At 42.0% G+C, this 16,862-nt stretch overlaps 1 protein-coding gene across 1 annotated transcript in view; it reads left to right on the top strand.

Annotated features, from left to right (window-relative positions):
- LOC100456998 (core histone macro-H2A.2) overlaps positions 1-16,862 on the top strand; it is a 59,460-nt gene that overhangs the window by 5,238 nt on the left and 37,360 nt on the right. The gene's annotated exons all lie outside the window — the stretch shown is intronic.

The raw sequence follows: 16,862 nt of genomic DNA, 5'->3' as shown, positions 1-16,862 counted from the left end.
ATTTGTCTCACTACTTTATCCAACTATGACAAATGAAAGAAAGAATATGAGACTGAGCCACAGAACTCTGTACTTCAAACTGTCTTGTCACAAAGTATTAAATAAGATAAATTTGGTGGTTTCTCTGAAGCCCTTACTGTTCATTTATCCATCTCACCATCCATCATACTTTGCCCAATTTATTTGACTAGCATTGCCAATTTGGACTTGGAATGGAGTAAGTAATTCAAGTCAAAATTCTCATGCTTTGATAGAAATGTGTGTGGAAATATGCATAGACCACCAGTGTACAGACATTTACTCCAACTGATTCTGAGATGTCAGAAGGGTTAGATACACTGACCACATTTATTCATTCAAAGTTACAACACATGATCTGGCCAAAGATTTAGGGGTTGTTTCTGGATATGAAAGGCAGTCCTGATGATAAGAGTTTAGATGCCCAAATTTGGGATATTTCTATGACAACAGGATAAAAGCAGCACAAGATAAAATCAAACTTACCCTGGAACCCAGGCCCCATGCTGACTGGACTGGCACTGCCAATGACATATATATATATATATATATATATATATATATATACACACACACAGACAGAATTTTGTAACTTGTGTTTTGTGCTCCTGCCTTCACTGCTCAATAAGACCATTAAAATTAAATAGTGGTGGTGGACCACAAAGAGGCAAACCTCAATAGCTTATACAATATGCAACATAAACTTTTAGGTCAGGTGGTAATTCACTGGGTTGCTCATCCGAGTGGTAAACTTCCAAATTGAGCTTTCTTGCAGAATTTCAATGAAGTGATCATTGACTTAAGTCCCCCGTCCCCCCACCACCCCGCCAACAACCCTGTCACCACTAAACTGAATTTTCACCTCAGCTGTTCCGTAGTAAACAATGTAGATTATTGTTTTGGGGTGAAGAAAAGGCAGTCCTAGATATAAAATCAAGCAGATTTTTTCAGGTCCAGTTTTTCTTTTCTGTGGTTATCCTGGGTGAAGAAATAGCAACTTCAAAGGAAAGATCCTGTGAATGTGACTTACTTATCCTGGTTGCTCCATCTCTGTGAATGTAAGTGACAGGTGGGGCTCAGAGGGAGTCTGTTTTGAGCATCTTATAGGTTGGAGAGGACCTCAGAGGTGAGCTGGTGCAATGGTTCTCAGTTGGGGCTCCACAGAACCCAGTGCTCCTTGGAGGCCCAAGGCAGGAAAGGCGGGGACCAAGCTGTTGAAGTTCCCAGGCACTTGCCCACTCCAGCCGGGACAGCTCCCCTTGCATCTGTTTTATATATTAGAGCATAATTTCATTTTTTTTTTTTTTTTTTTTTGAGACAGAGTCTTTGTCACCCAGGCTGGAGTGCAATGGCGTGGTCTTGGCTCACTGCAACCTCTGCCTCCTGGGTTCATGATTTTCCTGCTTCAGCCTCCTGAGTAGCTGAGATTACAGACGTGTGCCACCACACCTGGCTAATTTTTGTATTTTTTGTAGAGACAGAGTTTCACCATGTTGGCCAGGCTGGTCTCCAACTCATGACCTCAAGTGATCCTCCCACCTCGGCCTCCCAAAGCGCTGGGATTACAGGGGTGAGCCACTGTGCCTGGCCTCCTACAAATTTTTGTTCAAGCAAAAGGGGAGCCCTAAAAGGTCTACTGATTTGCCTACAGGCCACAGCTAGTCACAGCCAAACTGGAGGCTCCCTCCCCGTGGTCCATCGCACCTTCCGTTCTACCACCTTGATGCCCCCTTGAGCTTCAGCAGGTTTCACCCACAGAGGGGATGCTGTGGCGTGGCCAGTGGCAGGTTTCACCCACAGAGGGGATGCTGTGGCGTGGCCAGTGGCAGGTTTCACCCACAGAGGGGATGCTGTGGCGTGGCCAGTGGCAGGTTTCACCCACAGAGGAGATGCTGTGGCGTGGCCAGTGGCAGGTTTCACCCACAGAGGAGATGCTGTGGCGTGGCCAGTGGCAGGTTTCACCCATAGAGGGGATGCTGTGGCGTGGCCAGTGGCTGGTTACACCCACAGAGGGGATGCTGTGGCGTGGCCAGTGGCTGGTTACACCCACAGAGAGGATGGTGTGGTGTGGTGTGGCCAGTGGTAGCCCTTAGCTGTAGCAGCTGATACAATGTGCCAGGGCCCAGGAGCTACAGGGGACCCACACATGCACAACCAGGGAGCAACAGTGCCTGTCAACAGCACAGAACACAGAACTGCAGCAAAAGACCCAAGCCACTTTTCCCCACAGTGCAGCCACTGCCTGAGAACTGACAGCAGGGCCAGGTGCGGTGGTTCACAGCTGTAATCCCAGCAGTTTGGGAGGCTGAGGTGGGCGGATCACTTGAGGTCAGGAGTTGGAGACCAGTCTGGCCAACATGCCAAAAACCCATCTCTACTAAAAATACAAAAATTAGTGGGGCACAGTGGTGGGCGCCTGTAATCCCAGCTATTTGGGAGGCTGAGGCAGGAGAATCGCTTGAACCAGGGAGGCAGAAGTTGCAGTGAGCCAAGATCGCACCACTGCACTCCAGCCTGGGTGACAGAGCCAGACTCTCTTAAAAAAAAAGAAAAAAAAGGAAAGAAAGAAAAGAAAAAAGGACAGACAGCAAGAAAAAATGGGTAGGGAGGTGCAGGCAGAGGAAGGGATGGAGGAAGAGGGGTTCCAGAGCAGTCTGTTGTTCTAGCTTTGAGAGCAGACAACTGGCCCCACCGATGTACTCAGTTGCTCAGCAAACATGGATGTCTCTGGAAGCCCCTGGTGGATCAGGCACACCAAGGCATACAGCCCACCTGCTGTCTGGTACTGAAACATTCACCCTAGCCCTTAAGGGTGCTCCTACACACCTCTACTCCCATTTGGGAATCTCATCTTGGCTCAGACAAAGCCAGTGCCTTGCTCAGAGAAGTAAAGAAGGTGCTGCTTATAACAATAAACTGCATTACTAATTTGAATCTGTTAGATTTGCAGAAAACAAGATAGTTTACCCACTGTTATACTTGATAAATAACTTATTTAAATTAAAAGAAAATCTTGGTCAAGCTGGTCTCAGTGGCTCATGCCTATAATCTCAGCACTTTGGGAGGCTAAGGTGGGAGGACTATTTGAACTTAGGATGTCAAGGCCGCAGTGAGCTATGATTGGGCCACTGCACTCCAGCCTGGCTGACAGAGACTCTGTCTAAAAAGAAAAAAGAAAAAAGAAAAAAAAAAGAAAATATTGGTTTAAAGAAACCAGACTACTTTGTCTTTTTGTAAAGGCCATCAGCATGTTAAATAAAGTTTATCCTTTCTCCCCAAAAGCAATTCATTCAATAAGGGCACGTGCTAAGGGGTTTTTCTTTCTTTCCTCTCCTCCCTTCTGAGATCCCAGTATAATTTTAAATATCGTTTATGGAAATCCCACTGTTCCTATTTGTCAAGCCTCAAAGAACAAAAAGACAAGAAGAGACCAGGCTGGACCCAGTGAGGGTGTTTTTGTTTTGTTTTCTGTGAATGAGTAGATTCAGGAAGGCAAACTGGTTCATTTTCTGGTTGGCTTTCTTTAGGAATGCATTGCTAACTCAGATTCAAAGAAAACTAAAATAATTTTTATTCATTTCTCATCCAGGTACCACAGGTGGCCAAATGTATTTATATTAGAAAATAGCATAAGGCTAATAATAAAGAAACAAGCTACATTATAGATCAACAACTTCTGCTTTTCTCTTTTTTAAAACAACCATAGCTCAGGTTCAACAGAGACAACAAAACGTGTTAAAATGTCTTAGTATCCTGCAGTAGCAGCAGATATGCTAAATCTACCCCTTAAACGCCCCTACCCCTTGTCCCCAGCTCCTCTAGAGTGACCACACATGCTCTGCCTCTGAATGACAAAGAATGTGCCGGCAGTTGAACTTCCCGCTCCACGACGTGACTTGAAATACTTTTTAAAAAGGGAATGATTTGTTATCCAATAGTATAATTTAAATAAATTGGATTAATGCTTGGTTCTAACATTCATGGTTGGTTAATTTGGTTAATTTGATCTGCGTGTCATTTTGATGAAATTGCATTTGATATAGCCCTTTACGTTATAAATTGTTAATGTGCTTTAACATATATGACGATAAAATTATTGACTATTCTCATTCACTTAAAGGTGGCCTTGAAAGAAAATGGTTTGGAAAGTATTATACTATAATGATTTGCCCTTGGAGTTCATAAATGGAAGTGTAATAGAGCCAGTGATTTAGCTTGTATTACTGAAAATGGTTTTTACAGCTACAAAATAATGCTAACAAACTATTATCATTTTAATACAGTTCTTAGGGTAACACACCAAAATACAGTCAAACTCTATTAGATGGGAAGCTAAGATTTTTTTCATACCCTTTAAAATATATTTCAGTGTATAGTTAATATATTTATATTGAATCCCCTCATTTCCTACCTAGTTTTGTTTTATTTCATCTCAATGTATTCTCCCAAAGGATTATTCTGAACTGACAAAGATGCTTCATTGCAGTGTCTCCATCACTTTTCATAAATATTTACAATATAAAATATTCTGAAGCACAATACCACAGATTAGGGAAATATCATAGGGGATAAAAATGAATAAATTGAATAAATTTCAGCAATTTTAAAACAGTACACGAGTCCATTAGGGATGACACTGTGAATTTCATGTTCATGAAAACAATGTTTAAAGTTTTTTTAAATTTCAATTCCATCATTAAAAGCTCTAAGATCTCTTATTTCTAGATTTAAAATAATGTATGATGAAAGCATTTTGATTTGCATACTTCTGAAGAGAATGATCTCGAAAGAGTGCTTTAAAATAAGCCGTCTTGTGAGTCTAGATCCTTTGTCAAGGTGATTCATCGGTGTGACCGAACCCCACCTGTGACACCCTGGCCTATAATTATAGCTCCCAATCCTCAAATTACTGACTGCTGTCTCTTTTTCAAAGCCTCGTTGTAGAAGCTTGACTGTAGAAAAAAATGGTCATTTAAGTCAGGATGCTGTTGGTGTTCTCATCCATAAGTGGAAGCTAAACTATGAGGGTACAAAGGCATCAGAATGACATAATAGACTTTGGGTACTCAGGGGAAAGGTGGGAAGGGGGTGAGGGATAAAAGACTACAAATCAGGTTCAGTGCACCAAAATCTCACAAATCACCACTAAAGAACTTACTTATGTAACCAAATACCACCAATAAAAAATTTAACAAAAACAAAATAAATAAATAAATAAATAAATCAGGATGCTGGAGGTGTCTAATGGCCCACCTTGCTGGCTGGCAGAGGGTTCGTTGCAGCCCTCTACAGTTTACAAAAAAAAAATAAAAATGTGGAGAAGTTGAGGTGTAAAATATGGCTCACTGTATATCAGCTCCTTATACTTGATAAAGAAATTATTTGAATAAAAAGAAAATATTGGTCTAAAGAAACCAGACTATTTTGTCTTTTGATGAAGGCCATCAGGGTGTTAAATAAGGTTTCCTGTTTCTCACCAAAAGCAACTCATTCAATAAGGGCACATGCTAAGGGGTTTCCTTTCTTTCCTCTCCTCCCATCTGGGATCACAGTATAATTTTAAATATTGTTTATGGGAACCTCATATGCTGCAATTGTGCAAATACAGACACACTGAGTTGGATTCTATTCTATTAAGGAGTCTTTATCGTCTCTTGATGCAAAATTTTATATTCTTCAATTATCTCAAGACCGGTTAGTTTTCGGTGACTCACCTGGTGATGAATGTGATCTTAATTTTTTAACATGACATTATTACTCAATTATAAAACAGTTGAGCTGTTTCTCCTCAGCAGCATACTCATTTCTAGGCTGAGGTTTGTTAAATGAGGTTTGTTAAAATGTTAAAGTAAAATGACATTTTCAGTTTCCAGTTCAAAATGATGGACTGAGCCCCTGTGCTTTCCTTCAAACCCCTCCTCTCCAGAGCCACAGCAATGATGGCAAAGAAGTACAAATAAAATAAACAATAACAAAGGGGTAGGGGCTGGTGTGGTTAGTCAACAGCAGATGGGAGATTTCAAGAAATTTCCAGAAGACTGAAAGTGCATAAGAACATATGCACGTCACAGGGGAAGCCACAACTGAGAGTAAAAGCAAGAGGGAACTTCGGCGAAGGTGGGGAGGGTGATAAGTGGGGACTCATTGAAGGCCTGTTTCCAGGACAGCTTGGTGAATTGTCCTTTCTCCCTCCTTTACTACTAGAAGAGTTTCCAGCAATTTGGTGTTTAGCCCTTAAGCTAACAATCTGAGAGTTCTTCTCTAAAGCAATCGAACAACTACAAGAGGCTGGGCATGGTGGTTTATGCCTGTAATCCCAGTATTTTGGGAGGCCAAGGCAGGCAGATCACCTGAAGTCAGGAGTTCGAGACCAGCCTGTCTAACATGGTGAAACCCTGTCTCTACTCAGGCGTGGTGGCAGGCTTCTGTAATCCCAGCTACTCAGGAGGCTGAGGCAGGGAGAATTGTTTGAACCCGGGGGACAGAGGTTGCAATGAGCCAAGATTGCGTCACTGCACTCCAACCTGGGTGACAGAACAAGACTCCATCTCAAAAAGTTAAAAAACTACAAGGCACACATAGAATTTCTAGGATAAATATCACACCACAAAATAAACCTCCCCGCTCATTCTGGCATTTGGGGGTTCTCAGTTCCTAACTGGACACACTAAAGCCATGCCTGCTGATGTGGTTTGGCTGTGTCTTCATCCACATCTCAACTTGAATTATGTCTCCCAGAATTCCCACATGTTGTGGGAGGGACCCAGGGGAAAGTAATTGAATCATGGGGGCTGGACTTTGCTGTGCTATTCTCCTGATAGTGAATAAGTCTCACGAGATCTGATGGGTTTATCAGGGGTTTCTGCTTTTCCTTCTTCTTCATTTTTCTCTTGCCGCTGCCATGTAAGAAGTGCCTTTTGCCTCCCGCCCTGATTCTGAGGTCTCCCCAGCTATGTGGAACTGTAAGTCTAATGAAACCTCTTTTTGTTTCCAGTTTTGCGTGTGTCTTTATCAGCAGTGTGAAAATGAACTAATACAACTAGTTCCTAACTGGACACCTAAAGCCTTGCCTGCTAATTGGCATGCCCTGCACACACACCCAGAGATCCCAAACAGGAAGCATACCCACCAAACAATGGTTGAAGAATTGGAGAAAGCTCTTCTGTCTGCCTATAATCATCAACCTTGTCCTTCATTCTTTTTTTTCTTTTTTTTTTTTTTTTGAGACAGTCTCACTTTCTCGCCCAGGCTGGAGTGCTTGAAAAAGGATCGTTGCAGTGGCAGGACCTTGGCTCACTGCAACCTCTACCTCCCAGGTTCAAGTGATTCTCCTGCCTCAGCCTCCCGAGTAGCTGGGATTACAGGCACGCACCACCACGCTCAGCTAATTTTTGTATTTTTAGTAGAGGCAGGGTTTCGCCATGTTGGCCAGGCTGGTCTCAAACTCCTGACCTTAAGTGATCTGCCCACCTCAGCCTCCCAAAGTGCTGGGATTACAGGCGTAAGCCACCGCGCCCAGCCTTGTCCTTCATTCTTAAATACAAACGCATAGCCAAAGATCACCAGACATTTAAGAAAAGCCTACATGAAAGTAAAAGATGAAAATCAATCAATCAATCAATAGAACAACTGCCTGATAAAATAATTTAGAGGACAGAAGATAAATTTAACACATTCTAATTAGTTTCAGAGAGATTTGAAGACATGGTGCATTCATAAAAGTACAGGATGCTATAAAAAAGGAATAATCTGAGAACAAAAAGAGCTCTTGGAAATTAAAAATATGATTACCAAAATTAGATAAAGACTGAAGAAAAAATAGAAGAAAAAAGATAAGAGACTTGGACTATTAATCCAGGAGATCCAATACCTGGTTTACAGGAATCTCAGTAAGAGACAAAGAAAGGGGGTATTGGGAGAAATAAAGAAATTGGCGGTGGGTTGAGGGGGGAGAGATAATCAAAGACATAATAGAAAAAAAAATCCATGTTATAAAAGTCTAAGTTTTCAGGTTGAACCAACTTATTGCCAAATGCTGAGCAGGGTTCAATGACTTCAAAATATTGAAGCAAAATGATTTTGACACTGAAAATGATAATACTCTAATAAATGATAACCTAAAGATCATTCAAGTAAGATAGTTCTGTTTCTGTAAGAAAACAAAGTTTAGGCCAGATGTGGTGGCTTATGCCTTTAATGCCAGCACTTTGGGAGGCTGAGGTGGGAGGATCACTTGAAGCCAAAAGTTCACAGACGGGAGGATCACTTGAGGCCAGGAGTTCAAGACCAGCCTGGGCAACATAGTGAGACCCCATCTATACAAAAAAATTAGCTGGGTGTGGTGCATACCTATAGTCCTAGCTATTCAGGAGGCTGAGGTAGAGGATTGTTTGAGCCCAGGAGGTCAAAGCTGCAGTGAGCCGTGATTATACCACTGCACTCCAGCCTGGGTGACAGAGCAAGACTCTGTCTCAAAAAAAGAAAGAAAGAAAACAAAGTTTACTTCCCTGTCCTGTTTCTGAAGAGTTACATCAGGTGGATACCAACAAAACAAGGGAGAAAACCAAGAAAGAGGAAGTCATAGGACTAAGGATGAACAGAGAAGATAGGTCCCAGAAAGACCAGTCCCAGGAAGACTGCTGACTAAAACAACTCCTATTCCAAACTGGAGCTGGAGGTCAGAGGGCTTTGAGAATAACCCCTCTGCAAAGGGTTCTCTGGGAAAAACAGGGTCTCTGCAAAGAACAATGTGATTGAGAAGCTGAGTGATTTTGAGGACATGGTAAAGCAACATCTTTTGTCAACACAGAAAAATACGGTCCACATTCCTATTTGTGGATCTTATATTTGTGAATTTGCCTACATGCTAAAATGTATTTGGAGCCCCCAAATCAATACTTGCGGCACTTTCATGGTCATTCTAAGACATGCACGTACACAGAGCAGCAAAACATCTTAGTTGCCACAAGCACACCTTCCCAGCTGTGGTTGCACCAGGTGACTGCCTTCTTGTTTCAGCTCACACTGCAGTCAAGTGCCCTTTGCATGCCCTATTTAGTGCCATGTTTTTCACGTTTGTGCTTTTTGTTGGTGATTTTGCTGTTTAGAATGGACCCCAGGTGTAGTGCTGAAATGATGTCTAGCATTCCTAAGTGCAAGAAGGCCATGATGTGCAAGCTTCCTTCAGGCACGTGTTACAGTGCTGTTGGCCGGAAGCTCAATGTTAATGAGTTGTCAATATCTATTAAACAAGGTGTCTTTGAACACAAACACACATAAAACAAGGTTAAGTATTGATTAGTTGATGAAATGTTGTGACCAGAGGCTTGTAGGAGCCTAACCCTGTATTTCCCCTACGCGCAGTTTTTCAGTTTTTGCTAATTCTGTGTTTCTGACTACTTTATAGAGAACATAACTACCCCACATATTGAGAATCAACTATAGTTAATAACTTCAGGGTTAGAGAGGAGCTATACAAGAAAGACATGGTCCAAATGTGAAGCCACGGAAAATGTGGAATTCTTCTGCACATCAGGTTTTCAGAAAAAAAAAAAAAATTCATCTTGACATGAGGACTCAAGGATTCCGATGCTGGACCACAGAGAAGAAACTGTGATGCTATCATCACACTTGATTCTGCAGAAAATATTTACAAATGTGATGAGCACTATACTCAGTTCTGCAGGGAACAATGTTTAGAAAGTCTTAACCATGTAAATGGAGTTTAACTTTCAAAATAAATCTAGAGTCAAAATGTGAATGATTTTATTGTGATTATAGAATAAAATATATATGTTATGAACTAGGACAATAGCAAGTATAGAAGACAGAAGTAGAGCTTAGGGAGGTGATGTAGGGAGGAGAGGACCAGGGAAAGATTAGGGCGCTCATATCCTCATCTCATTTGATGATGACATGAGAGATAATCCCCAAAGTTGAAGTCAGAAACAGAGATTGGAGTGTACAGTATTACTTCAAGTTTCCAAGGCGATCAGTGGAGGAAATAAAACTGAAAAAATAACTGTCAACAATTGAAAAGGGAGGAGGAAGGTGGGTTAAGGTCTCATCCTTCGGCACAGATAGAGACTGTCTAAAAATGAAAATAGATCAAGAAGTGGAGGTATAAGCATGAGAGTTTTGGAGGTAGCCACCAGAACTGAAATTAACCCTTGTCACCTGTATTTGTCTCTCTCAATGAGACCAATGAGTGAGAAACTGTTGCTCTTCATTTTATACATTTTGGTTCCTTTTTGCTTTTTTTTTTTTTTTTTTTTTTTTTACTATGTGCAAATATTCCTCAGATTTAAAGATAAACTCAAAATATTTAAATAATTTCTTTAACTTTCTTATTTTCCTTGCTTTAGGGTAACCTTGAGCAAGTCAGAAGTATAGGTTTAAGCTTGTTGGTGCTGGGCCCTAGCATAGAAATTCCCTCACTTTCTCAGAGTTCTTAATGTCTCCAGCATGTTCTCGATACCACTAGGGCAGAAGAAATACCTGCCTGTTCCATTTATGAAGTGTTGAGGCCCAAACAACTTAATAAGTATTCATGTTCTAACATTGTACTAGCCATTTGGGAAAATAATACACATGAATTAAAAGGAAAAAGTATTCTTATTCTGTTCTTAAATAACCACAATGAATTACAAATAGGATGTGTACAACTGTTGGGCACTGCACAGGTACCCAGACCTTGGAGTCAGACTGGACACTGCCACCCTCATTTTCTGTTCTGTATTGACTTTCACCCAACACTTGCTTTTAATCACAGCAACAGCCAAAAACCCAGCCTTGCAAGAAAAAAATGGCATCATCTAAAGGAACATAGTGCACCCTACTGTTGAAATTGAACCATCGGGAGCTGGTAGTGGTGGGGTCCCACAGAGGCCAACTATGGCTGTATTCAAGGGAAAGCCTAAACCTTCCTGCGGTGCTTCTGTGGGTTTGTTGATTGCCCCAGTGTACCCTGGTGCACAGTTTAGGAACCATGGCTCTGACATCTATTTGAAACTTCATTTTGGTCTGTCAGGCAACTTCATTGGAAAATATTGGAGGACAAGGGTCATATAAATTTAACAACATCTAATGTAGTTTCTTGTTCAATAATAAATGCTCCATAAATACTGTCTTACATTGAATCTATGATGGTATCGATTGCAAGATGCATACCAACTTCTAGAGACAGTAAAATGTTAAAAAATAAAAGTGCATCATAAAGTCAGTGAAATACGGTAGTTATTTGAATAGTCTGGTGTGAGTTTATTGCCCGTGTCTGAGTCAATGCTGCAACTTCATATTTACCTGGTGTTATATATAAAATCTAACCTGTCGTTGTTGTTATGGGCTTAAAAGCCAAACCTAGAAATAAATCCTGAAACAATGGAGTCTGAATACGCCCTCTTCCCCAGCACACACAAGACCAACGATGTGCTTCCAGTTGCTGTGCTCCTGTGGGTTGGGGGGAACGAGCCAGGAGCCCTACATTCTCCCTGTTCTTCTCTGAGTCTGGAGTTTTACCTCCCTGTTTCTCACTGTTAACATGCTTGAAATGCTCTGATCCACTCTACGGATAATTATAAGACTGTATACCTTGGTCTTTCTGCTATGAAAGGACAGGTACATCGCAGATCCAGGGTTTGTCTGGTTTCCTCTGTATCCCACGTGCATCTGGGAAGATGGGGCCACCTGAACAGAGCTGCGTGGTCTCCAGGGATTGCCCACACGGTGTCTCTGAGGACACCAAGAGCTGTGTCCAGCCATATTCACTCTCCAAACACATAAACTTAGTGTATCATAGTCCTTAAGCTTTGCCTAATCAGAGCGAAATTGTCTTAGAGCAGAAATTGTTTCCTTCAGGAAACAAATTTTCACTTGCAATGGTTCTTTTTAGACAGTAGGCCTACACTGAGACTCCAATTACCAGGATGTGGATAAAAACCCTTCACATTTTTGACTCCTGACTTCCCAAGATGGAATAGAGTTGGAGGAAAGGGTGGCCTGGGAAAGAAGGAAGTTCAGGGTTATAATTTATCATAACTCCAGGCATAATCCAGCACAGGCTTTGGGGAGAGGTGGTCTTTAGAAAGCAGGGTCTTCTCTGGAGTGGCCCCAGAGGCTCAGCACTTCCTGCCTTCAGTGGGCTCTGATAGATGTGACATGTCAGCTCCATCAGCCCCTCCTTGCTTCCCCTAGGGATTCCTGGATGTGCTCTAATTCTTACTGTCCATGTGCGGGGACCTCACAGCCCTGAGTCCCCAGGAGGGCCTGGGAGATAGGTGCCTGGCTGCTTAAATTCCGCACAAGACCTGAAAAGATGGGTTTGGCAGGCATAGAGAACTCTCCCGTCCTGCTTAAAATACATGCGTAAGTCAATCTGTCTCACACTTAGACTTCAGATAGAGCTGCATCCCCCACCCAGGGGGATTTCCTCTAAGGCCCTCACTTAGAGGGAAGTCTGGAAGCCACAGAGAGAAAGCCTTGTTATAAAGTACCATGTTTGGGATGATTCTTACATTTAGGTACTTTTTTACAATGTGCAGGTGGTATGTTTCTTTACTTGTTCCTACTTTGATTTTCCTTACTTGGCTATTTTATCTTCATGAGTGTTGGGTTTTGTTTGTTTGTTTGTTTTTGAGACAGAGTTTCGCTGTTGTTGCCCAGGCAGAAGTGCAGTGGTACAATCTTGGCTCACTGCAACCTCCACCTCCCGGGTTCAAGTGATTCTTTTGCCTCAGCCTCCAGAGTAGCTGGGATTACAGGCACCCGCCACCACGCCCAGCTAATATTTTGTATTTTTAGTAGAGTCGGGGTTTCATCATGTTGGCCAGGCTCAAACTCCTGACCTCAGGTGATCCACTCACCTTAGCCTCCCAAAATGTAGGGATTACAGGCATGAGCCACCATGCCTGGCCTCTTCATGAGTGTTTTAGGCATCCATGCCCTAAAGTCACTTGCTTTTCTTACACTCCTAGTCCTAAGTTCCAATTTTTAGGGCAATTTGTGACTTCTCTTGGCGGCTAATAGGAGGAAAGTCCCTAAATGGCTTTATCCTGCACACCTGTCATTCTCTGGCTGTTTTTGAGGAGCGTGTGTGTGTGTGGGTGTGTCTGTGTGCACGTGCATGTGTGCATGTGTGTGTGTGTGCGCGCGTGCGTGTATGCGTGTGTGTGCACGTACGTGTGTGTGTGTGCGCGTGCGCACAGGGGGTGTCCCTGCCCTTGTGGTGTTTGTACTTCATGCAGCGTTCTCTGGTGGAAGCATGGTAGGGAGAGATTAAGACCAGCCAGCACACACCATATTCACAGAGCACGTCCACCCTGTGATGGGCTTTTCAGGTGGTTTTCTTGACAACCAGACTTACTAATCATCCTCCAATCCCACTTACCATTAACTGAGAAAAGCACATAATTGGCTTAGGAGAGTCACTAATGCACCTTTATGAGCCTGCGTAGGCTCTTAAGTCTTTAGAACCGACTGCTTAAAGAGCCTAAGCTTCTCTACCAAAATCATTGAAAAGTGCCTTTCAGAAAAATCAGGATGTTTAAGAGCAGAACAACTGTAAGGATGTTAGCCACCTGCCCTGTTTTACAGATGAGGCCACTGAGTTCCAAACAAATAACATATGAAGCTCACATAACTACAGTCATGCATCTCTTAACGAAAGGGGTACATTCTGAGAAATGCATCGTTAGGTGATTTTGTCATTGTGCAAACAGCATAGAGTGGACTTCACAAACCTAGATGGTACAGCCTCCTGCACACCTAGGCTATAATCCTATAATCTGTTGCTTCTGGGCTACAAACCTGCTCAACATGTTACCATACTGAATACTGCAGGCAATGGTAACACAATGGTAAGTTTTTGTGTCTCTAAACTTAGAAAAGGACAGTAAAATACAGTATAAAATGTAAACAGCAGTACACATGTATAGGGCACCTGCCATGAATAGAGCTTGCAGGACTAGAAGTACCCTGGGTGAGTGAGTGAGTGAGTGAGTGAGTGGTGAGTGAATGTGAAGGCCCAGGACATTATTGTACACTACTGTAGACATTCTACCGTACATGTAAGCTACACTACATTTAAAAGAGAATATTTTCCTTAATAATAAATTAACCTTATCCAATAATAAATTTTCCAATAAATTATCCAATAATAAATTAACCTTAGCTTATTGTAATTTTTTTTACTTTATAAACTTTTTAACCTTTTTAAACTTTTTGACTCTTTTGTAATAACACTTAGTTTAAAACACAAATACATTGTACAGCTACACATATTTTCCTTCTTTATAGCCTTACTCTATAAGCATTTTTCTATTAAAATTTTTTTTAACTTTTTAAACTTTTGTTAAAAAAAATAAGACACATACACATTAGCCTAGGCCTACACAGAGTCAAGGTCATCAATAACACTGTCTTCCACCTTCACATCTTGTCCACTGGAAAGTTTTTAGGGACAATAACACGCACGGAGCTGTCATCTCCTGTAATAATAATGCCTCCTTCTGGAATACCTCCTGAAGGACCCGTTTAAGGCTGGTTTACAGTTAACTTTGTTTTAATAAGTAGAAGGCATACCAGTAACATAGTCATTTGTTATCAAGTATTATATACTATACATAATTATATGTGCTAGACTTTTATATGACTGGCAGCACAGTAGGTTTGTTTACATCAGCGTCACCACGAACACATGAGTAAGGCATTGTGCTACGCCGTTAGGATGTCACTAGGTTGGCTGGGTGCAGTGGCTCACACCTGTAATCCCACCACTTTGGGAGGCTGAGGAGGATGGATCACTTGTGGTCAGGAGTTTGAGACCAGCCTGGCCAACATGGTGAAACCTCGTCTCTACTAAAAATACAAAAATTAGCCAGGCATGGTGGTGCACACCGATAGTCCCAGCTACTTGGGAGGCTGAGGCAGGAGAATCGTTTGAACCCCAGAGGCAGAAGTTGCGATGAGCCGAGATTGCACCACTGCACTCCAGCCTAGGGGACAGAGCAAGACTCCTTCCCAAACAACAACAACAACAACAAAAGATGTCACTAGGTCATAGGAATTTTTCAGCTCCGTTATGATCTTACAGGACCACCATCATATGCAGTCATTGTGGGGTGTATGACTGTAGTTATGTAGAAGCAGCGCTATGCCCAGGACTTACTGTTCCGCAGTCCTGGGCTCCTTCCACTATAGCAAGAGCCACCTCCATTTAGAGCACCACAACCCAGCTAGCAAACACGTGCTATGTGAGGACAGGGACCACTTAGCAATGCTGTCTGTTTCCCCTCTTTCCTGCGACAGGGCTGACTAACAGCAGGCCCTCCATACATTTACCTAACACATAGTTGCTTGCTTCCTCAAAGAGAAAACCCCTACAAGTGGATTTATGAGAGTGAGCAGCCACACACAGCAGCAGCACAGCAAATGTGGGAGATCTTGTTTCTTCTAGATGAAGAAACAACGTGATAAAACAACATGGCAACATTGCCTGATCTCTGGGCCTTGCGGTCAAAGAGATAATAGTCTAAGGTATTTCTCTCATCTTTGCGTGTACCTAACTGATGAATAGCTACATCCTTTGGTGGCAAAACGACATATAAAGTATAAAATAGGGGAGTAGTGAGTACCTATGAGCATTTTAAATAATGTATATGAAGTATATACTAAAATGCCCCAAACTTGAATCATTCACCTCGGGGACAGGTGAGAGTTGAGAAAGGGCTGTGTTGCTAATTTCAGAGCTTTTAATATAGTCTCCTTGGTCATAATGGAGTTATCAGATGCTTTAGAAAATTGAAATCTGTTCACTCTTTCACCTAGATTAAGTAAATCCTGGTTTTGTATCTATTTCATATTAGCCAAGCATTCATTTAGTATCTTCTTCTGTCATATATTTAGCAACTTTCTTGGACCCTCCTTTCCTTTGCCATCTTGCCTGTTGGTATGATGACCTAACCAGGATCAACGGATAGAACCAATTTCAATTTGTTCCTGACTTTCTCATTTTTCATCTCCAGAGGAAACGGCCCCTGAGAACGCCATTGACCTTGGGGAAGAGAGCTTTGATGTATTAACACATTTCCTAGAAAAAGTCATTTTCCTTTTCTTTGCTCCTGACCGTTTGTTCCTTGTAATTTGCTTTTACTTACTGAAGATTATATTCCATTTGTCGGTTACAATACTCTGTCAACCAGCAGACCAAGCCTACCCAAGATCTACTACAATTTTCTAGATTGTGGGTGGACTTACAAAGACTCTGTCCAGGAATATGTGATTATTTTATCTTCACACAAAAGATAGCTTCCTTAAGCAACAGTGAATGTTTCTCTCTTAGTTCCTGGTGCTGAATTCACCTCTTTGTGCTGACTGTGAAGTTTCTCCCCAAAATCAACCTGGATTCCTCATTCCAAGGAACAGACGCTCAGGCTGCATTATGGCTTTTCATTTGCTATGTTTGCATACCACACATATTCAGTAAAACTGCCTCTTTTGGCCTGTTTCCATTTCTAAGAGTGCTACATTATTGCAGGATTTAGAAAAGTGTCTAAAAAATACACATCAGCTCTCAGTTATGTCTGTCAAACCTAACGGATATGGTTTGGCTGTGTCCCCACCCAAATCTCATCTTGAATTGTAGCTCCCATAATTCCCACATGTTGTGGGAGGGACCCAGTGGGAGATAATTGAATCATGGGGGTGGTTTCCCCCATACCATTCTCGTGGTAGTGAATAAGTCTTACGAGATCTGATGGTTTTATAAGAGGAAACCCCTTTCGCTTGGTTCTCATTCTTTCTTGTCTACTGCCATATAAGATGTGCCTTTCACCTTCCACTATGATTGT

This window comes from Pongo abelii, chromosome 8 (assembly GCF_028885655.2).
Source record: "Pongo abelii isolate AG06213 chromosome 8, NHGRI_mPonAbe1-v2.0_pri, whole genome shotgun sequence".
Lineage (NCBI taxonomy): Eukaryota > Metazoa > Chordata > Mammalia > Primates > Hominidae > Pongo > Pongo abelii.
Note: the sequence above shows the minus strand (reverse complement) of the source record. Positions and strands in the feature narration are given on the sequence as shown.